Below are 22930 nucleotides of genomic sequence, written 5' to 3'. Positions count from 1 at the left end.
TTGGCTAGTAGATGCACTGCAGCAAGTACAGCCACCAGCAGATCAACCAGAAATCAAATATATAACGCTACTGTAGGCGTAAGCCGTTTGGATTCTCCTATGGCTATTTTCTAGCCAAGTATGAAAGCACACTACTATGCCAGATGAGATGACGCTGAGTTATTAAACAAAATAAACGTAAAATAAAAAAGGACAAATGGCAGACTGTGCCTAATTGAAATCCAACCCCTACTAAATTTTCCCACTTTGGTGTTTGAGGTGGATATGTGTGCCACTAAGAGCTAAACACAACGGTAGCAAGTCCCCCTGCTAATTCCTCACAAAATGGTACTAGATGCAAATAAAAAAAAAAAAAGTAGAACGTTATTGTAGCCCTAAGAAGGGCTGTTGGGTTCTTGGAGAATCACTCCTGCCTAACAGTAAGCTAATAGACACCCTAACGCTTTCCCTGACCAGCAGCAGCTCTCTCCCTAGCGGCATCCAGACACAGAATGATCCGAGCAGCGCGGGCAGCGGCTAGTCTATCCCAGGGTCACCTGATCTGGCCAGCCAACCACTGCTATCGACGTGTAAGGGTACCACGTCATGCTGGGTGGAGTGCAGAGTCTCCTGGCTTGTGATTGGCTCTGTTTCTGGCCGCCAAAAAGCAAAACGGCGGGAGCTGCCATTTTCTCGAGCGGGCGAAGTATTCGTCCGAGCAACGAGCAGTTTCGAGTACGCTAATGCTCGAACGAGCATCAAGCTCGGACGAGCATGTTCGCTCATCTCTAGTATTAACCTCTTCCAGCACAGCACAGAGTACTATTATATCATGTACTGATGGGATATGTAGAGTTAGGTCCCACGCTAAGGACCCCCATCTATGATCCAGTCCATAGAGCCGACAAAATCTAGCAATTTATTGGCCATGTGTAATACTGCATTTAGCCTGCAATGGGCGCCATAGGGGTAATGTATATCTGACAGCAAACAGTGGCTTCCACAGAGGAGGATTCAGACTAGTCATATATAGTACTTAAGTGGCAAAGATGTATTTCTAATAACACACTTAAATTCGTACTTGCATTCCCCCATCATCTAGCATCAGAAGGCTGTCAAAATGCCCCATAAAAGGGGGGCCAAAATACTACAAAATTATCTGATTCAGCTTATTTTCATCCAATGTGCATAGGACCTTTACTCTAAGGACCTTACCGCTAATAGTAAGTTGTTTGTCAATTGAGATAACCTGCACATAAACCATCAGGCACAAAAATAGAGATGAGTGAGCACTGAAATGCTTGGGTGCTCGTTATTCGAGACGAACTTTTCCAGATGCTCGAGTGCTCGTCTTGAATAACGAGCCCCATTGAAGTCAATGGGAGACCCGAGCATTTTTCAAAGGGACCATGGCTCAGGAATAAAATGTGTTATTTAATTGAAAAAGAATGTCTTCTGATAAGTTAGCAGATGTATGCAAACATCTGCAATCTATTCTTCACTGTTCCGCGCGTATATTATCTCCCGACAAGTTAACAGATGTGAAGAACAGTGAAGAATAGAATAAAAACAGTGAACACAGGATCATTTAAGTGAAAAACACAGTGAAAAACACAGTGAAGAATAGATTACAGATGTTCTGCACATCTGCTTACTTGTCGGGGTGATACGCTGTCCCGGGATCGCTCCTCTTCTTCCACTGAAGTCTCCCCGTGCTGCCCGATGTCTGTCTCCCCCGTGCTGCCCGATGTCTGTCTCCCCCGTGCTGCCCGATGTCTCCCCCGTGCTGCCCGATGTCTCCCCGTGCTGCCCGATGTCTCCCCCGTGCTGGCCGATGTCTCCCCCGTGCTGGCCGATGTCTCCCCCGTGCTGGCCGATGTCTGTCTCCCCCGTGCTGCCCGATGTCTGTCTCCCCCGTGCTGCCCGATGTCTGTCTCCCCCGTGCTGCCCGATGTCTGTCTCCCCCGTGCTGCCCGATGTCTGTCTCCCCCGTGCTGCCCGATGTCTGTCTCCCCCGTGCTGCCCGATGTCTGTCTCCCCCGTGCTGCCCGATGTCTGTCTCCCCCCTGCTGCCCTATGTCTGTCTCCCCCGTGCTGCCCGATGTCTGTCTCCCCCGTGCTGCCCGATGTCTGTCTCCCCCGTGCTGCCCGATGTCTGTCTCCCCCGTGCTGCCCGATGTCTGTCTCCCCCGTGCTGCCCGATGTCTGTGTCCCCCGTGCTGCCCGATGTCTGTCTCCCCCGTGCTGCCCGATGTCTCCCCGCTGCCCGATGTCTCCCCGCTGCCCGATGTCTCCCCGTGCTGCTTGATGTCTCCCTGCTGCTTGATGTCTCCCTGCTGCCGTTCCGCGCATATCTTCCAACAAGTAAGCAGATGTGCCGAACATCTGTAATCTATTCTTCACTGTGTTCTTCACTGTGTTTTTCACTTAAATGATCCTGTGGTCACTGTTTTTATTCTATTCTTCATTGTTCTTCACTGTGTTTTTTTAATTAAATGCTCGATCTCGAGCAGGGGAAATACTCGTCCGAGCAACGAGCCGTTTCGAGTACCTTAATACTCGAACGAGCATCAAGCTCGGACGAGTATACTCGCTCATCTCTACACAAAAACCAACAAATTTGTGGTGTATTTTCCGCCTCCACCACTGTTACCTCCGTGTGCACAAAAACTTTTGTCCACCTTTATCAGATATTTTGATCAGGGACAGCAACTTATCCCCCTAAAACAAAAGGATCAAGCACCTTAGGTTCTTTCAACCAACTTATATATGGGGCCTTGTTATTCTTCATTGGCAGATATTGGTGAAGATATGAATTCATAAGTTGACATTGAAAAGGAAACTGTCATCAGGAAGGTCATTTTTACTTGATGACAGGTTCCAATAGCCTCTGGCATGTTGATTAAAAATTACTTTATTGTGCATCTGAATTTTCCAACAGGTTTTACATTTTTTTTTAACATTACTTGGCTCCCTGCCACCAATGGGTGATGAGCTCTGGGAGGATGGTGGGGCTGGTCAAACGACAATTGCCTGCAGTGAGGAGTTAATGTAAGCTAAGAGAAGGGATCAGGGGAGAGGCTGGGGAAGGGCAATAAGTGAGTATGAGGGGAAAAGGCATTGAGGAATAGAGAACTCGTCCTGTTTGAACTACCTTCCCCCCGGGACTCACCACAAACTACTAGCAGGGAGCCAAGTAATGTTAAAGAAACAATTAAAATCAGTGGAATTATTCAGATGAACGACAAAGGCATTTTTTTAAAATCAAAATGCCAGAGGCTATTGGAACTTATCATCATGTAAAAATTACCTTTCTGATGTCAACTTCCAAATTCATATCTCCATCAACATCTGCCAAAGAAGAATCACAAGGCCCCATGTATTTTAGAATTTTAGATGGTTGGATGGTTGGAAGAACCTTAAAGTTGTTGGTGGTTGTGCATATAAAAATTAAACACAGACCTCCAAACCAACGCATTTTGGAGAACCCTAGAGCATATTCATGGCAGTTGCTATTTTATCTTTTTTGATCTTGTGGCCGAGGAGGGGAAACTCCAAGGAGGGATATCTAATGGGCTGTTATCTGATGTCACACCAGGAAGAGACCACCCCCTTAGCTATCACTGAGAAAAACGGTAGATCAGTGGTTTGTTACACAAATCGGTAAACTTCTCCGTTGCTTCGAGAGAAAGTGTGGAATTACATGAAGTAAATCTCTCACATCATTAGAGCTCTACTTCAGTGGAAACAGCTAGCGTACGGCTCCGTCGTCATCTGATTTCCATATAATGTGCGGAGTCCTCCCCGATCAAACATTGTGTAGTTTCTACTGTACATTGTGTTGTCAATCACTAATTAGCGCTTTAGTTTAGTGGAAGCGGAAGGTATGAGCAAGCGGAAGAAGCCTTCATAAGCTCTTATCTGCGTAAAGCATAGGAAGCCCACCGATTGAAGACTGCGTAGGTGGCACTTGGTGGGTGCACACACTATATCCCTCATGCAGGACATGTATAAAGCAACGACAGCCATTCCTCAAGGCGACAGATGTTTTTTTAAAGCTTAAACCGGATTTGTTCTCAAGGGGGTTAATCGTTTCCATTATACATTCTAATCGCTCCAACAAAGTAGAACCATCATTTTAATAAGTCTGGTATTTATTATAATCATCGCATAATATAATCACACTAATTGGTTTGGCTGCATTACCCACTGAAATTTTTTTTTTTTTTACCTTGTAAGTGTAACGTTATTATAATGATATAATGTAAGTCAGGAAAACGGAGCGCTACCTCATCATTATCCCAACATTTGCAGCTTGCAAAATAACTTCCATTGCTCCCCTGGTGCATTACAATACATCAACCTTTCTGGCCTTGTGCTTCTACAGTAGCAATTTTTTCCATTTTTTAAAAAAAAATGAATTGTATTCAGAAAATGTCTTTTCGCCATTGCATAGGCTTAGCCTTATATTCGATCCTGTGACAGCGATGCCTAATGTACCGATGACGTAGCTCAAATTGAAAGACAAAAATTATCAGAATTTTCACAATATAATTATCTGATTTGGAATGTTTGGAATCTCATTGTGTAAATATTTACATTCCGTGAACATTCCGTGGAATCGGTGAAGGTTCTTCTCATTATATCTCCACTGTTCATTCTTGGATGACACCAAGGTGGCAGCATCTCAGCACTCCCAGACACATACATTAATAAGGGACTGTAGACGGGTGAGTCCGAATTGTCAGCAGGTTCCAGACAGGAAGCGTCAAATGCAAATGACTTGTAGATTAAAAATAGATGATGTAGAAGGAGCAGTAATTACTTCTAGAGGGACTTTGCAAACCATGAGATCAGAAAGATTGACATCACCGAGAGCGGAAATCACTCTGTAGGATTGGACGTGTAACGGAAATTACAGTGACACTTACATATGATTATACAGGTAATATCGCTGATTAATCATGTGGAAAAATAGATAAAAATAGGAGCGTGGGCAGTGGAGACGGATGGGCTGCGGAGCCACAGCTGCTCTGGAAGTTGTCTATGAGAAGATGTGACATAAAGTGACCTTACTGGGGGAGATTGTTGTTAAATACTGAGGCAGTAATGAGAACAGTGTAGATGCTGAGACCCACTAGTGGATCATTGGGGCAGATTTACTTACCCAGTCCGTTCGCGATCCAGCGGCGCGTTCTCTGCGGTGGATTCGGGTCCGGGCGGGTTTTATTAAGGCAGTTCCTCCGCCGTCCACCAGGTGGCGCTGCTGCGCTGAAGTTCCCCGGAGGCGCGCTTGAATGCCCTGAAATTCACCGGCCTATACCTGGTGAAGGTAAGTGTAATTTTCGCTACACATTTTTTTTCTTAAATGCGGCGGTTTTTCCGAATCCGTCGGGTTTTCGTGCGGCCACGCCCCCCGATTTCCGGCGCGTGCATGCCAGCGCCGATGCGCCACAATCCGATCGCGTGCGCCAAAATCCCGGGGCAATTCAGGTACAATCAGCGCAAATTGGAAATATTCGGGTAACACGTCGGGAAAACGCGAATCGGGCCCTTAGTAAATGACCCCCATTGTGTTTCAAGATACACTGCTTAAAGGGACACTATCACTAACTTTTACCCTGCTTAACAACCAGCCACCACAGATAGGAGATGAAATGTCCTAAATAGAATTCCCTCTTCTATGCGAAATCTCAACCGTTTATCTAAAAAAAATCTCCTCCAAAATCATGCAAAAAAGTTGAAAAGAGTCATATTTTAGCTGAGATGAGTCACGTTGAGAGGCTGGATTGCTTCTGATATGCCTATATTGGTTTCTATAGTACCTAGAACCACGCTTCGGGTATCATATTAAAGATTAGAATCTCATATTTCAATATGTATTTATGTGAGCTATAAAGGCAGGGGAATTGGATTGTTATCTGCAACTCACATTTCCAACTATGGGGCACATTTACTAAGGGTTCGTCAGGCGCATTTTCGCTGGGTTTCCCGACTTTTTAACGTTTTGCCCTAAATTGCCCCGGTTTTTTGGCGCACGGTGCCGGCTTGCATGCGACACAAATCGGGCGCGTGGCCGTCGGACAACCCGACTGATTCGTACAAACCACGAAATTTAAAAACCAATTTGTGTCGCAAGATCAGCACTCACATACACCGGGAAGAAGATGGTGAACTCCGGCGGACCTCAGCGGGCTAAGCGACACATCCAAGAAACTGGACGCACAATCTTAGTGAAACGCAGCAGCTCCGAATCCTTGTCGGACATTCCGGATTGGCGGCGTCAACGGGACGGGTAAGTAAATGTGCCCCTATGTGTTTCCAACTGCTTGTATCTCTTGTTTTGTAGTTCACACATATTATTCAAAAAATTAGATTCTTATCTTTGATATGATGCCAAAAACGTGATTGTAGGCATAGAGCATGACTAAAATGCATCTGAAGTTACACTCTCCCTGCAGCCTCTAAAATTGACTCATCTAAATCTGAAAGTGACTCTTTACTGTTCATCTTCTGTAGTGGATTATAATCGGGAGCCCATTTCTAAAGAATTGTTCATGGAATATGAATACTTTGTGACCCCCCCCCCTGTAATGGTCCCATTGGTGGCCGCATACAATGGATAGCTGGCACATAATGTCACATAATGTGAATAGCATCATAAGAGAATGAAGAGGTTTTAATAACAAGTTGTTTAATGATTCTCAGGTACAATAAGTTGATTCTACAGTAAAATCCTTGAACCGTTTTTACAGGGATCATCGTTTATAGAGTCGGAAAGTCTAGGAAGAAGTATATGGTGTACACGCGCAAGCTTATGCTTCAAGTCACCTGTATCTGCATTCAAGGAGAAATCCCAGTTTCTTGACATATTTAAGATTCCATTCTAGTCCGGTCGTTGACCTCCAGTATGTTTACTATTCACACTGTTGAAGTGAATGTTCTAAAATTCAGTTTTTAAAATAAGTTTTACATTTTGAGTTGAAATTCTAATTTTTCCAATGCTGAGCTCCAAATCCGTGGTTGGTGAGATCATTATCATGTGGTCGCGCATCCTAGGTCACAGTGCGACATGTGCCTCAGAAGTCTTCCAATGTCATCTGCGTCTTTAAGACGCAGCTGACGCTGATGGATCACGCTTCAGTAATAATAGTTGAGTGACTGGTGCTGTCCACATCAGGTACTGTTACCTTCTATAGGGACAGAAGAACCTACCATAGCACCAGGTGTTGGGGCCCACTAGAAGGCCAGTCCGAGCCTGCTCTTAGACAGAGTTAAACAATAAATTTATATCTGCCTGCAGACACCACTAGAGGGAGCGCATGAGCTTACCATGTACTGTTGATTATATAAATTATATATCATATATTATTATAATTATATTATATATATTTAATATATATTATATATAATATATATATATATATATATATATATATATATATATTATATATTATTAATTATAATATTATAATTATAAATTATATAATATAATATAATAGCGCAGTATGCAAGAAGCCCTTAAAGGAAATCTATAATTAAAATCCATCACGATAAACCAGGAACATATACTCACAGATCCAGGCGCCGGGACTGTGGTAATCTTATTTTATTTGTTATCCTTGGCCTCCTTCCTTCTAAAATCAACTTCTAAATTATGCTACTGAACCAGTGGGGTTGTGGGGGCATTAGCAGAGCCCTTCCTTGATGTAGCTTTACAGGCCGTTACACTGTGTAACCCTTTCCACTACTCTCTCAGTACTCCCCCTTCCTCTGCCTACACATTATGAGGGGGAAATGCTTCTTCACAGTGTAATAGTCTGTAAAGCTGAAGCACAGAGGGGCTCTGATCACACCACCAGGAGCCCTTCAGGCCTATAAGGATAATTTTAAACATTGATATTAGGAGGGAGGCCATGGATAACAAATAAGTTAAGATAAGAAGATCACCACAGTCCCGGGACCTGGATCTATTGGTAGGTTCCCCTGGTTTATCATGATGGATTTTTTGTTTTCAAAAAGCTTTATTGATCATTATACAAAAATACAGTACACATACAATACCAAACATTAAAGATCAATATCAATTGTACAATGCAACCACACAAGTCCTGTCCCTTATTTATCACATTTCCTCAGAAAAATTATTTTGATTAATACTTTCATAATTTTTTTTTTAACCCCACTATCCAATAGTTTTAAATGATAAACAACCATCATAGACTAAATCCCCACTATCATGATGGATTTTGATGGCAGATTTCCTTTAAGCTCCCTCTAGTGTCAACCAAAGGAAGCTGAATTTTTTATCATTTAATTTTTTTCTATTTTTACTGGCAATTTGGAGCTTTATATAAGAAAACAAATAAAGATGCTATAAAGATGGATTAGGGAATATATGTATAATATAATTATGCACTGGTAGGTTGCTCAGTGTAGATTTACCGCTCCTGACAGGCCCTATCATTGATGTGCATTAGCTTTTGAGGTTTCCCGCATGTCGCTGACATGGCAGATTCTTAAAATATGTTATTATTTTATATATCGATCTTGACCAACTAGAAAGGGAATCAATATTGTGCCCTTCTGTCATAAATCTTACAGTTTCTTGCATTAGATTTATGTTTCCTGCTCCACCATTCAACACGTCTTCAGTACACATAATAGTTCTGGAGCGTCCGGCCATCAGGAATGCATCGGACCATAAATTGTAGGTCTCATTGATCCCGGAGCACAGTATATGGTCCGACAAGGCACAATGACACTTTCCTTACAGTACGTGGTATCCATGACATTACGGTGTGCAATGTCTTCCTGTAAGACAGAAGCAATGATAGGGATTATTTCACGCAGAAAACACTAACAATAACTGACCCTGTAAATGGGGACACAACAGCCGATCCTGCATAGGGCTTGGAATGGGGGCATACTAGTCTGTGCTATCCATTGCACACTGGCTGCCACTATTGGGTCACTCATACATAGTTAATAGGTCACTGATAATGGGAGCACTCCATTGGGATGTATTGAGCAGAACGGTCATGCGCGGCACTCTCCGGGAGCGACGAGGGGTCCGACTTGGGTAACTAGGACCCCATCAGACCCCTTGTTTTTGTGATCTGCAGGAGTCTCATCACAGAGACCTCCACCAATCAGCAATTTTGGCCCTAACTGGATAGGGCCTAACTTGATTTGTCGGAAAACCTCTCTAAAGGGGTTGCGCACTTGACCTCTATTTTTTAACGTGGGGGGGGGGGCAGGATATTAGATAGTTCGCCAATAAACACTGTTTAAAAGTTCTCCTACACTTTCTAGAAATGTAAAGTGAAGCCCCTGGTTCTGAAATGTTCCTGTTCATAAAATGGCTACAGATAGAGGGTTTGTGATCTTATCTGTCCACGACCAATTGCCCTGCCAGGACCTTGATCTGATATTCATGAATATTATCATAAGATCCTTGCAGGGAGATTGCTTATAGACAGTTAGAGATCACATGACCCTCCATCTTCACTTTACATATCAAGAAAGCGGAACAGAACTATTAATAGATGTATATTGGTAAATTACTGTACCTATTATCCTGCCCCCACACTTACACACACATTACAAAAAACAGGTGGCCAACCCCTTTAAGCTTGTATTTTTTGAATACTATCATAAGGTCCTGGAAGGTAGAGTGGTCATGGACAGTTATAGATCACATGACCTTCTATCTGCTGTCATTTTATGGACACTGATGTGTTTAAAGAGATTTCTGACCCAGGGGCCTTACTGTACTTTTCAATAAATGTATTCGGAATTGTGGAGTATCCCTTTAATAATGTTTATTTCAACACTGAATGTCTTATTTTTGTAAAAAAAAAAAATGACTGTATTCAGTACAATCTTCTAATCAAATACTGTGTTTAATCTTCACAGACTCCACCAACCTTATAAGTAGACGACCTTGGGCACTGACCACTCACGGGCACAGAATTTGCCTTTCATGTGAAATGTTCCCGAGAATAAACCAATTATCGTATTTCTACACTGAGGTACGATGGCAGCTCTGAAGGTAATGCGGACATTTACATGATGCCAGGCTGCGCCGATGATTAAAGAAAAAAGTAAAGTTCAAATGACTTGATGCATATTAAAAATGGAAGATAGATGGGGCGGGCCACCATCCAGGAAAAACATGTAAGAAAGTTTTCTTATGTAAAAGACCCGTCCTTTACCTTGAGGATTTTCTTTCCTTTAATGATGAAGACTCAATTTACAGAAAATGTTACATTATTACTAGAGATGGGATTTCCGAATGCGGCAAATACCATACGGTATAATAAATAGTGACCGCTTTCTCCGAGAAGACCACCTTATAAGAAATCACTTTTTATTATGTTTTTCAGTGGTTATTACAATCAGTGTCAGACTGGGGTTCCTTGGGCTCACCAGGTACAATTGTTCTAAGGGTTCATGATCCCCAGGAAATAAAACCTACTGGCCTCCAAATTTGGTTGTCTTCTGCTGCATCTCTTGGGTGGAGTTTTAAGTTAAAGGCTAGGTCCACAGGAGGATCCTCTGGTGGACCAGTCCAACACTGATTATAAGAAGTCTTGCTATTGTTGGATCAATCCCACCTTCCCTTCCCAGCAGTGATAAAAATGGTCTCATTCTTTGAAGTATGGATTTGTAGTTATTTATTTTATTTTTTAATCTTCAATGTTAGAACCCAGTAGTGTTGGTGATGTTGTAGATTTTATCCTTTCTTTTCACAGTTTTAGCTTGCATTAGTAGAGTGGCCACAACTTTTTATTCATTAGGCTTTTGAAGTCAGTTTTGTAGCTGATTACAGGCGGTCCCCTACTTAAAGGAAACCTACCACTTGTAGTGGCAGGTTTAAGAAGAAAATACCGAGCACCAGCTCAGGGTGAGCTGGTGCCGGAGCTTATTTTTGTTAGTGTTTTAAACCGCTGTATCGCGGTTTAAAACACTTTTAAACTTTATAGCCGGCGCAGGGAAGTACGCGCTCGGCGCTTACCATGCGCGCGGCTCTCCTTCACTTCCTATGTAGCCGCGCGCCGAGCGCGTACCTGCCTGCGCCGGCTATAAAGTTTAAAAGTGTTTTAAACCGCGATACAGCGGTTTAAAACACTAACAAAAATAAGCTCCGGCACCAGCTCACCCTGAGCTGGTGCTCGGTATTTCCATCTTAAACCTGCCACTTCAAGTGGTAGGTTTCCTTTAAGGACGCCCGACTTACAGACGACCCCTAGTTCCAGATGGACCTCTCTGCCCGATGTGACCTCTGATGAAGTCTCTGGATGTTACTTTAGTCCCAGGCTGCTTTAAGGTGTCTGTAATGAAGCTTTATTGATAATCCTTGTTCCCATGACAGCACAACATTTTGAATATTCATTTGTCACTGGGACAATAATTATTTTTTTTGTCTGGAATAACTATTATAAAATATAATACTTACATACAAATTCAACTTAAAGGACATCTGTTAATTTCCATATTAAGTACAAACCTAAAGAACCTACAGTATCCTGTACATAACCCGGGAACTACCCCTATTTCGGTTTTAGGCTTATATACTATGTCCAAAAATTGCTAAAACAAAAGCTTGTTATATTTTATAGATTTTATTTCTGATGTTAATATATAGAAAATAGAATGCATATTCACATTCCTCATCAGTGTTGGACTGTCCTACCAGAATACTAGAGGATCCTACTGTGTGCTCAGGTTATAACTCAACTGGACTCCAGCAGACCAGGAGCAGACTGGCCAATGTGGAAACAATAATAAAATGTATACACTATATATTACCGGCACTGATCTATGTACATATATAGGGATATACATATAGGGATTATAGGAAGGTACCGCTGGTGTATGGGAATAGTAAACTACAAATAACCTGTGGGTAGATATTTCCAGGAAGAACCAAGGCTGCGCAGAGATTACGGTAAGTTGCTCCCATACAGGAAGCAGTTCTGAAGGTGGACACATTTCAACACTTCAGTCCTTGATCTTAAAGGGAACCTGTCACCAGGGACCTCATTTTTCACTAAACACAGATTCTAAAAGCCCATGATACCTGCAGTGCAAACATGCCTCTCTGCCTTTTCTAAGCATTTGCATTACACTATAATTGTGTGTTATAACTTACTCTTGCTCCATGACAAAATCCTGGGGTAGTCACAGGGGCTGGACTTGTTTGAGCTGCAGGCTGCCTCCATGTTTGTGCTCCTGTACAGCTTGTCCCTCCCCCACTAATGTCAGGCTGACCAGGCTGTGACCACTGAGAAGAAGCAGGAGGAGGAGCTAGACAAGAGCACAAAGGTGGGGGCCAAGCTCTGAGGAGTAACACAGACAAGCCACATGTTGTTTTTTGAAATGCATCTAAACCAAAATCCAACCCCTGTGACTACCCCAGGATTTTGTCATGGAGCAAGAGTAAGTTATAACACACAATTATATTGTAATGCAAATGCATAGAAAAGGCAGAAAGGCGGATGTGCACTGCAGGTGTAATAAGCTTCTGCAACCTGTCTTTAGTGAAAAATGGTGACAGGTTCCCTTTAAATGTGTTGGCAATGATATCGGAGGAATAGAAGTGATTTCACATTTGATATTTTCTTTCAATCCCTCCACAGCACACCCCAGAAGAGATAAGTCAGACCTGGTACTATTGGTGGCCAAAGCCACATTTCACCGTTACCAAATTAAGGACTTGATTTCTGTCATGCTCCTTGGACACGTGTGACACATGTGAATAAGATTGTCTCCTATGTCAGGTTTAGAGGTTTGGTAGGTGACAATGTTGCAGGTCACCAATTGTGCCATGCCAAATTTTCTGATACAACGAGGGTTCAGATTTTTCACAGGTTTGAACCATGAACAAGAGTTGTTTCATACTGTGCTCCACCATGCTGATGATAAGTCCAGTGACTGACTAAGTTAAGAGGTATGGAGGTTGCACATCACAATGGCTGTCTACCTCATCGCTTAGGTATACTTTGCACATTAGGGAGGGGAAGACAGTGGCCTACAGAAACTAGAGGTCTTTTAGGAGTTTCCATCTCAAGGACAAGCCGAGATCTAACCCTTCAGCATCATCAAACAAAACTCTGAGGTAGTTCACTTGTTTCTTGTGTCTTGGCCCAATAGGTTTTAACCCAGAAGAAGTTCTGTTTTATAGTGTGCTCCACAATCCTGATGAGAAGTCCAGTGACTGAGTTCAGGGGTATGGAGGTTGCACATCACAATGGCAGTCTACCTAATGACTCAATGACGCGGAGGCATCCTAGCTAGTATGAAGCTTCATATTTTGAGAAGACACTGGCCTAATACCTTAAACGATTAGGCCAACCCCCGATCCGGATCTAACCCTTCATCATGTCCCAACGATATAATCACACAAAAACTCTGGAAATTCACCTGCTCCTCGTGTCTCCTGTGTTCTAAAATGGAGCAAATTTTGAATAAATTTCCTTCCCGAGGAAACGGCTCATTCCCGTTGAAGGCGAGAGCTGCACTAGGGAGGTTTTATGAGAACATTTCTAGAGAATTTATTGTTACAATCATGGTAAAAATTAGGCGTGAAATACAGATTCTTCTCAGGCAATAGAGTTTGATAGAAGTATAAGCCGGTAGATGTTCTGTGATGGGGACAACATTAAACATCTCAGTTCCAGAAAGTAGTTATCTTGACAAGATATTTTGGATAGCGGGATTACTAAAATCACTCAATAAGAGACAAGTTAAAGGATTGAAAATGTTGTATTCATTCTTCAGTAAACAGAACTGTAGGTAGTTATAAGAGGAAGCATTGTCAACTGGGTGCACACCAGCCCATCTTGTAATTCTAAAAGGGCCCGCATGGCCCTGGGCATTTAGGTTCTGATCATCCTAGAGTCCTGTGAGGGTGCCCTCTTTCCTGTCTCCTGCGTTCTGATTATTTCTTGTGTTTCCAACCATCTTGCTTTGGATATTTGTCTCTTGATCTTGTTCCCAGACTTTTGTGCTTCTATGGCAAGTCCTGACATTAGTGTACATCCCCACATCATTGCCCTCGCTTGATAAAGCTTTCCTGAACTAAAACGATGGGATCCAACTTTATTGTGTTCTAAAGGATTATATCTGACCCATTGTAAGGGATTGCTGTTGTTATACTATGGGTATGGAAGTTACAATGGTACCAGTTCCCCCTAAACTTTAGGTGGTGGTTCCTTAGTGAGGTCATACCTGCATCAAATGATGTCACGAAACCTCTAAGTCACTGGTAGTGTTATCCCATTACATACTCGAGTTTTCTGGGCCAAAATTTTTAATAACAAATCCATGGAAAAGATTGGCAACAGTTAATAGGTCGAGTTGTGACCCCGAACACCTCCACCTTTCACCTAGACTATTATTCACTTCGATTGGAACTGGAAGAGCACAGTTCCAATCACAGTGTATTGGCCTTTCATCTCAATGAGAGGTGTTGACTAGAGATGAGCGAACATGCTCGTCCGAGCTTGATGCTCGGTCGAGCATTAGGGTACTCGAAACTGCTCGTTGCTCGGACGAATACTTTGCCCGCTCGAGAAAATGGCAGCTCCCGCCGTTTTGCTTTTTGGCGGCCAGAAACAGAGCCAATCACAAGCCAGGAGACTCTGCACTCCACCCAGCATGACGTGGTACCCTTACACGTCGATAGCAGTGGTTGGCTGGCCAGATCAGGTGACCCTGGGATAGACTAGCCGCTGGCCGCGCTGCTCGGATCATTCTGTCTCTGGATGCCGCTAGGGAGAGAGCTGCTGCTGGTCAGGGAAAGCGTTAGGGTGTTCTATTAGCTTACTGTTAGGCAGGAGTGATTCTCAAAGAACCCAACAGCCCTTCTTAGGGCTACAATAACGTTCTACTTTTTTTATTTTAATTTGCATCTTTTACCATTTTGTGAGGAATTAGCAGGGGGACTTGCTACCGTTGTGTTTAGCTCTTAGTGGCACACATATCCATAGCAAAGACCGAAGTGGGAAAATTCAGTAGGGGTTGGATTTCTATTAGGCAATAACTCAGTGTCATCTCATCTGGCATAGTAGTGTGCTTCCTTTGATACTTGGCTAGAAAATAGCCATAGGAGAATACAAATAGCTTCTTGAAGCCTACAGTAGCGTTCTATATATTTGATTTCTGGTTGATCTGCTGGTGGCTGTAGTTTCTGCAGTGCATGTACTTGCCAATTCTGAGCAATTTGTAGTGAGACTTGCGACCGCTGTGTTCTGCGCTTAGTGGCGCACATATCCATAGCAAAGGCTGAAGTGGGAAAATTCAGTAGGGGTTGGATTTCTATTAGGCAATAACTCAGTGTCATCTCATCTGGCATAGTAGTGTGCTTCCTTTGATACTTGGCTAGAAAATAGCCATAGGAGAATACAAATAGCTTCTTGAAGCCTACAGTAGCGTTCTATATATTTGATTTCTGGTTGATCTGCTGGTGGCTGTAGTTTCTGCAGTGCATGTACTTGCCAATTCTGAGCAATTTGTAGTGAGACTTGCGACCGCTGTGTTCTGCGCTTAGTGGCGCACATATCCATAGCAAAGGCTGAAGTGGGAAAATTCAGTAGGGGTTGGATTTCTATTAGGCAATAACTCAGTGTCATCTCATCTGGCATAGTAGTGTGCTTCCTTTGATACTTGGCTAGAAAATAGCCATAGGAGAATACAAATAGCTTCTTGAAGCCTACAGTAGCGTTCTATATATTTGATTTCTGGTTGATCTGCTGGTGGCTGTAGTTTCTGCAGTGCATGTACTTGCCAATTCTGAGCAATTTGTAGTGAGACTTGCGACCGCTGTGTTCTGCGCTTAGTGGCGCACATATCCATAGCAAAGGCTGAAGTGGCAAAATTCAGTAGGGGTTGGATTTCTATTAGGCAATAACTCAGTGTCATCTCATCTGGCATAGTAGTGTGCTTCCTTTGATACTTGGCTAGAAAATAGCCATAGGAGAATACAAATAGCTTCTTGAAGCCTACAGTAGCGTTCTATATATTTGATTTCTGGTTGATCTGCTGGTGGCTGTAGTTTCTGCAGTGCATGTACTTGCCAATTCTGAGCAATTTGTAGTGAGACTTGCGACCGCTGTGTTCTGCGCTTAGTGGCGCACATATCCATAGCAAAGGCTGAAGTGGCAAAATTCAGTAGGGGTTGGATTTCTATTAGGCAATAACTCAGTGTCATCTCATCTGGCATAGTAGTGTGCTTCCTTTGATACTTGGCTAGAAAATAGCCATAGGAGAATACAAATAGCTTCTTGAAGCCTACAGTAGCGTTCTATATATTTGATTTCTGGTTGATCTGCTGGTGGCTGTAGTTTCTGCAGTGCATGTACTTGCCAATTCTGAGCAATTTGTAGTGAGACTTGCGACCGCTGTGTTCTGCGCTTAGTGGCGCACATATCCATAGCAAAGGCTGAAGTGGCAAAATTCAGTAGGGGTTGGATTTCTATTAGGCAATAACTCAGTGTCATCTCATCTGGCATAGTAGTGTGCTTCCTTTGATACTTGGCTAGAAAATAGCCATAGGAGAATACAAATAGCTTCTTGAAGCCTACAGTAGCGTTCTATATATTTGATTTCTGGTTGATCTGCTGGTGGCTGTAGTTTCTGCAGTGCATGTACTTGCCAATTCTGAGCAATTTGTAGTGAGACTTGCGACCGCTGTGTTCTGCGCTTAGTGGCGCACATATCCATAGCAAAGGCTGAAGTGGCAAAATTCAGTAGGGGTTGGATTTCTATTAGGCAATAACTCAGTGTCATCTCATCTGGCATAGTAGTGTGCTTCCTTTGATACTTGGCTAGAAAATAGCCATAGGAGAATACAAATAGCTTCTTGAAGCCTACAGTAGCGTTCTATATATTTGATTTCTGGTTGATCTGCTGGTGGCTGTAGTTTCTGCAGTGCATGTACTTGCCAATTCTGAGCAATTTGTAGTGAGACTTGCGACCGCTGTGTTCTGCGCTTAGTGGCGCACATATCCATAGCAAAGGCCGAAGTGGCAAAATTCAGTAGGGGTTGGATTTCTATTAGGCAATAACTCAGTGTCATCTCATCTGGCATAGTAGTGTGCTTCCTTTGATACTTGGCTAGAAAATAGCCATAGCAATAGGATAGGATTGTTTGGTTCTAAAAACTCAAAAAAAAACAAAAAACACAAAAAAAAACAAAAAACACAAAAAAAACACACAAAAAAAAAAAAAAAAAGTAAAAAAAAAAAAAAGTTATAACTCTCATTTTAAAAATGTTTAACCCCAGGGCTAGGGGTAGAGGACGAGGGCGGGGACGTGGGCGTCCAACTACTGCAGGGGTCAGAGGCCGTGGTCCTGGGCGGGGTGAGACACCACCTGCTGATGAGGGAGCAGGGGAACGCCGCAGAGCTACACTCCCTAGGTTCATGTCTGAAGTTACTGGGACTCGTGGTAGAGCACTGTTGAGGCCAGAACAGTGCGAACAGGTGATGTCGTGGATTGCTGACAATGCTTCGAGCAATTTGTCCACCACCAGTCAGTCTTCCACGCAGTCCACCCATGTCACCGAAATCCCCACTCCTCCAGCTCCTGCACCTCAGCCTCCTCCCCCCCAGTCTGCCCCCTCCCAGGAAAATTTGCCATTTGAACCGGCATACTCTGAGGAACTGTTTTCTGGACCCTTCCCACAGTCACAAACCACTTGTCCGGTTGCTGCTGAGCAATTTTCCGATGCCCAGGTTTTCCACCAGTCACAGTCTGTGGGTGATGATGACCTTCTTGACGTAGTGGAAGTGTGTAAAGAGGTGTCCGACGATGAGGAGACACGGTTGTCAGACAGTGGGGAAGTTGTTGTCAGGGCAGGAAGTCCGAGGGGGGAGCAGACTGAGGGATCGGAGGATGATGAGGTGACAGACCCAAGCTGGGTTGAGAGGCCGGGTGAACACAGTGCTTCTGAGACGGAGGAGAGTCCTCGACCTGAACAGGTTGGAAGAGGCAGTGGTGGGGCCAGACGGAGAGGCAGGGCCAGAGCTGGTGCATCAGCGCCACTGTCAACTAGTGAAGCTCCCGTGGTGAGGGCTCTTGCGGCGAGGGCTAGATCTTCAGAAGTGTGGAGGTTCTTTAAGGAAACACCGGATGACCGACGGACTGTGGTGTGCAACATTTGCCAAACCAGGCTCAGCAGGGGTTCCACCACTACTAGCTTAACTACCACCAGTATGCGCAGGCATATGAATGCTAAGCACCCCACTCAGTGGCAACAAGCCCGTTCACCTCCGGCCGTGCACACCACTGCTCCTTCCCCTGTGTCAGCTGCTAGTCAGCCCCCTGCCCAGGACCCTGGCCCAAAAACCCCATCGTCGCCTCCACGATCCTCCACAGCATCCACCAGCGTTCAGCTCTCCATACCCCAGACGCTGGAGCGGAAACGCAAATATAGTGCAACCCACCCGCACGCCCAAGCCCTTAATGTGCACATCTCCAGATTGCTTAGCCTGGAGATGCTGCCCTATAGGCTAGTAGAGACCGAGGCCTTTCGCAACCTCATGGCGGCGGCCGCCCCTCGGTATTCGGTCCCCAGCCGCCACTACTTTTCCCGATGTGCCGTCCCAGCCCTGCACCAGCACGTGTCAGACAACATCATCCGTGCCCTGACCAACGCCGTTTCTGACAAGGTCCACCTGACCACGGACACGTGGACGAGTGCTGCCGGGCAGGGCCACTATATATCGCTGACGGCACATTGGGTTAACTTGGTGGAGGCTGGGACCGAGACTGACCCTGGGGCTGCTCATATACTGCCGACGCCGAGGATTGCGGGGCCTACCTCGGTCCAGGTGTTTCAGGCCTACTATGCCTCCTCCTCCTCCCACCCCTCCTCCACCTCCTCCTCCGAACTACCATCCGTGGGCACGGCGCCATCAGTCGGTAGCTCTAGGCACAGCAGCAGTGCCGTCGCTAAGCGACAGCAGGCGGTGCTCAAACTGCTGAGCCTAGGCGACAAAAGGCACACCGCCCAAGAGCTATTACAGGGCATCACGGCGCAGACTGATCTGTGGCTGGCACCGCTGAACCTCAAGCCGGGAATGGTTGTGTGTGACAACGGCCGTAACCTGGTGGCGGCTCTGCAACTCGGCAGACTGACACATGTGCCATGCCTGGCCCATGTGTTAAATCTGATAGTGCAGCGTTTCCTCAAGACATACCCCAATCTGTCTGATTTGCTCACGAAGGTGCGCCGCATCTGTGCGCATTTCAGGAAGTCCAGCCCAGATGCTGCCACTCTCAGGGCAGCGCAGCGCCGCCTCCAACTGCCCGCTCACCGACTGTTGTGCGACGTGCCCACGAGGTGGAATTCAACACTGACCATGTTATCCAGAGTTTACCAGCAGCGCAGAGCGATTGTAGACTGCCAGATGTCAACTTCCACCAGAACTGGTAGTCAGGTCAGTCAGCTTCCTCAAGTCTACAATGAGGAGTGGACGTGGATGTCTGATATCTGTCAGGTGCTGAGTAACTTTGAGGAGTCAACACAGATGGTCAGTGGCGATGCCGCCATCATCAGCCTCACCATCCCGCTGCTTGGCCTGTTGAAAAACTCTCTGGTCAGCATGAAGTCGGAAGCTTTGCGCTCGTCACAAGAGACGGGGGAAGAATATTCCCTTGTTGATAGCCAAAGCACCCTGAGGTCTGTTTCTCAGCGCATATCGGAGGAGGTGGAGGTGGAGGAGGATGAGGAGGAAGAGGAGGAGAATGTTGGCGAGACACAAGAGGGGACCATTGTTGAGTCCTTCACTGTTCAGCGTGTATGGGCAGAAGAAGAGGAGTTGGAGGAGTTGGAGGAGGAGGAAATGGACAGTCAGGCCAGTGAGGGGAGTGAATTCTTACGCGTTGGTACTCTGGCGCATATGGCAGATTTCATGCTAGGCTGCCTATCCCGTGACCCTCGCGTTCAAAGAATTTATTCCAGCACCGATTACTGGGTGTTCACTCTCCTGGACCCACGGTACAAGCAAAATCTTGCCACTCTCATCCCTGCAGAGGAAAGGAGTGTGAGAATGCATGAATACCAGCAGGCCCTGGTGCACAAGCTGAAACAGTATTTCCCTTCTGACAGCGCTAGCGGCAGAGTGCGTAGTTCTGCGGGACAAGTAGCGAGGGAGAGTAGGCGAGCAGGCAGCTTGTCCAGCACTGGCAAGGGTACGCTTTACAAGGCTTTTGCCAGCTTTATGTCACCCCAGCAAGACACTGTCACCTGTCCCCAGTCTCGGCAGAGTAGGGCTGATCTTTACAGAAAGATGGTGAGGGAGTACGTAGCTGACCATACCATCGTCCTAAATGATCACACAGCTCCCTACAACTACTGGGTTTCAAAGCTGGACATGTGGCACGAACTGGCGCTGTACGCCTTGGAGGTTCTTGCCTGCCCTGCCGCTAGCGTCTTGTCCGAGCGGGTTTTCAGTGCAGCTGGTGGCATCATCACCGATAAGCGTACACGCCTGTCGACTGACAGCGCTGACAGGCTGACGCTTATTAAAATGAATAAAGGCTGGATTTCTCAGAATTTCCAATCTCCACCAGGTGAAGGAAGCTCAACCTGAATAATTGATCCACTCCTCCTCCTCCTCCTCATTTTCCTCCTTCTCCTCCTCTTTGTACAGTAAAGCAGAGGAAAATGGCTATTTTTTGACAGGGCCCACTGGCTCTTGCTATATTTCATGCATTTAATTTTTCTGGAGGGCCACCTACCCGGTCCTCTGTTTGAAACAATTTTTGTGAGTGCCACATACAGGCACTCAATCTATTCCATTTTTCTGGAGGGCCACCTACCCGGTCCTCTGGTTTGAACAATTTTTGGGACTGCCACATACAGGCACTCAATCTATTCCATTTTACTGGAGGGCCACCTACCTGCTCCTCTGGTTTGAACAATTTTTGGGACTGCCACATACAGGCACTCAATCTATTCCATTTTACTGGAGGGCCACCTACCTGCTCCTCTGGTTTGAAACATTTTTGGGACTGCCACATACAGGCACTCAATCTATCCCATTTTACTGGAGGGCCACCTACCTGCTCCTCTGGTTTGAAACATTTTTGGGACTGCCACATACAGGCACTCAATCTATCCCATTTTACTGGAGGGCCACCTACCTGCTCCTCTGGTTTGAAACATTTTTGGGACTGCCACATACAGGCACTCAATCTATTCCATTTTACTGCAGGGCCACCTACCTGCTCCTCTGGTTTGAACAATTTTTGGGACTGCCACATACAGGCACTCAATCTATTCCATTTTACTGGAGGGCCACCTACCTGCTCCTCTGGTTTGAACAATTTTTGGGACTGCCACATACAGGCACTCAATCTATTCCATTTTACTGGAGGGCCACCTACCTGCTCCTCTGGTTTGAAACATTTTTGGGACTGCCACATACAGGCACTCAATCTATCCCATTTTACTGGAGGGCCACCTACCTGCTCCTCTGGTTTGAAACATTTTTGGGACTGCCACATACAGGCACTCAATCTATTCCATTTTACTGCAGGGCCACCTACCTGCTCCTCTGGTTTGAACAATTTTTGGGACTGCCACATACAGGCACTCAATCTATTCCATTTTACTGGAGGGCCACCTACCTGCTCCTCTGGTTTGAACAATTTTTGGGACTGCCACATACAGGCACTCAATCTATCCCATTTTACTGGAGGGCCACCTACCTGCTCCTCTGGTTTGAAAAATGTTTGGGACTGCCACATACAGGCACTATCCAAATTAAATTGTCTCCATAGCAGCCTCCACACGTTGTCTCCATTCCTACCTCCAAAAGTCGTCCATATAGCTGCCTCCATACATCGTCCCTTTATCAAACGAGGTGTGTCAGGCAGAAATTTGGGTTGTTTTCATGGATTCCACATCAAAGTTGTTAACTTTGTCGCCACCCTGCTGTGTAATCCACAAAATATACTTGCAAACTTTTACCATTTAGGGATATTATTTCAGCGCTTCTTGCGCATCTGTTTACATTCCCCTCACCCGCCATATCCTAAACTTATAAGAACGCTACTACACTTGATCTTATACAAAAGTGCTGTTTGGGGAGTAGCCTAGAGACAGGGGCTTGGATTTGCGAAAGCTCGCCTGGCAGCGGAGCGCCAGCTCCATGCGCATCATGCGCTTCTTGCGCATCTGTTTACATTCCCCTCACCCGCCATATCCTAAACTTATAAGAACGCTACTACACTTGATCTTATACAAAAGGTTCTTAGAAGTGCTGTTTGGGGAGTAGCCTAGAGACAGGGGCTTGGATTGGCGAAAGCTCGCCTGGCAGCGGAGCGCCAGCTCCATGCCAAGATCCAACTAACATAGTTTTAACTGCAGCACCTTTAATCTACTACTAGTTCACTGCCTCCATACATGGTCCCCTTATCAAACGAGCTGTGTCAGGCAGAATTTTGGGTTGTTTTCATGGCTTCCATGTTAACTTTGTCGCCACCCTGCTGTGTAATCCACAAAATATACTGGCAAACTTTTATCATGTACCGATATTATTTGAGCGCTTCTTGCTCACCTCCTTTGGTTCCTCTCTGCCACCCATTGGTTTGAAGCCTGAGTCCATTTAGGGTATGTCGCCATGCCACTCTCTAGCCTGCTGCCGCTGCCTCTGCATGCCGTCCCCTATAGTGTCAGGGTCAATTATTGCATGTTTTAGATGCTATCTAGCTTCATTCTGTCACTCTGTCATGGCCATGCTGTTGCCCATAATTTTGGCATAATGGTGCGTTTAAGCAGCCTCAGAGGCATCCATGCATGCTGCCCCTGCTGTTTCCTGTCCATTTCCGTGGTGTTTCCATCCTTTTCTGAGGTTCCCAGGTGTTTGGCCAAGCTTCCCTGTGCAGAGCCTTGGTCCCCTTGAAAAATGCTCGAGTCTCCCATTGACTTCAATGG

The sequence above is a fragment of the Engystomops pustulosus genome, chromosome 2 (genome assembly GCF_040894005.1).
Source record: "Engystomops pustulosus chromosome 2, aEngPut4.maternal, whole genome shotgun sequence".
Classification (NCBI taxonomy): domain Eukaryota; kingdom Metazoa; phylum Chordata; class Amphibia; order Anura; family Leptodactylidae; genus Engystomops; species Engystomops pustulosus.
Note: the sequence above shows the minus strand (reverse complement) of the source record.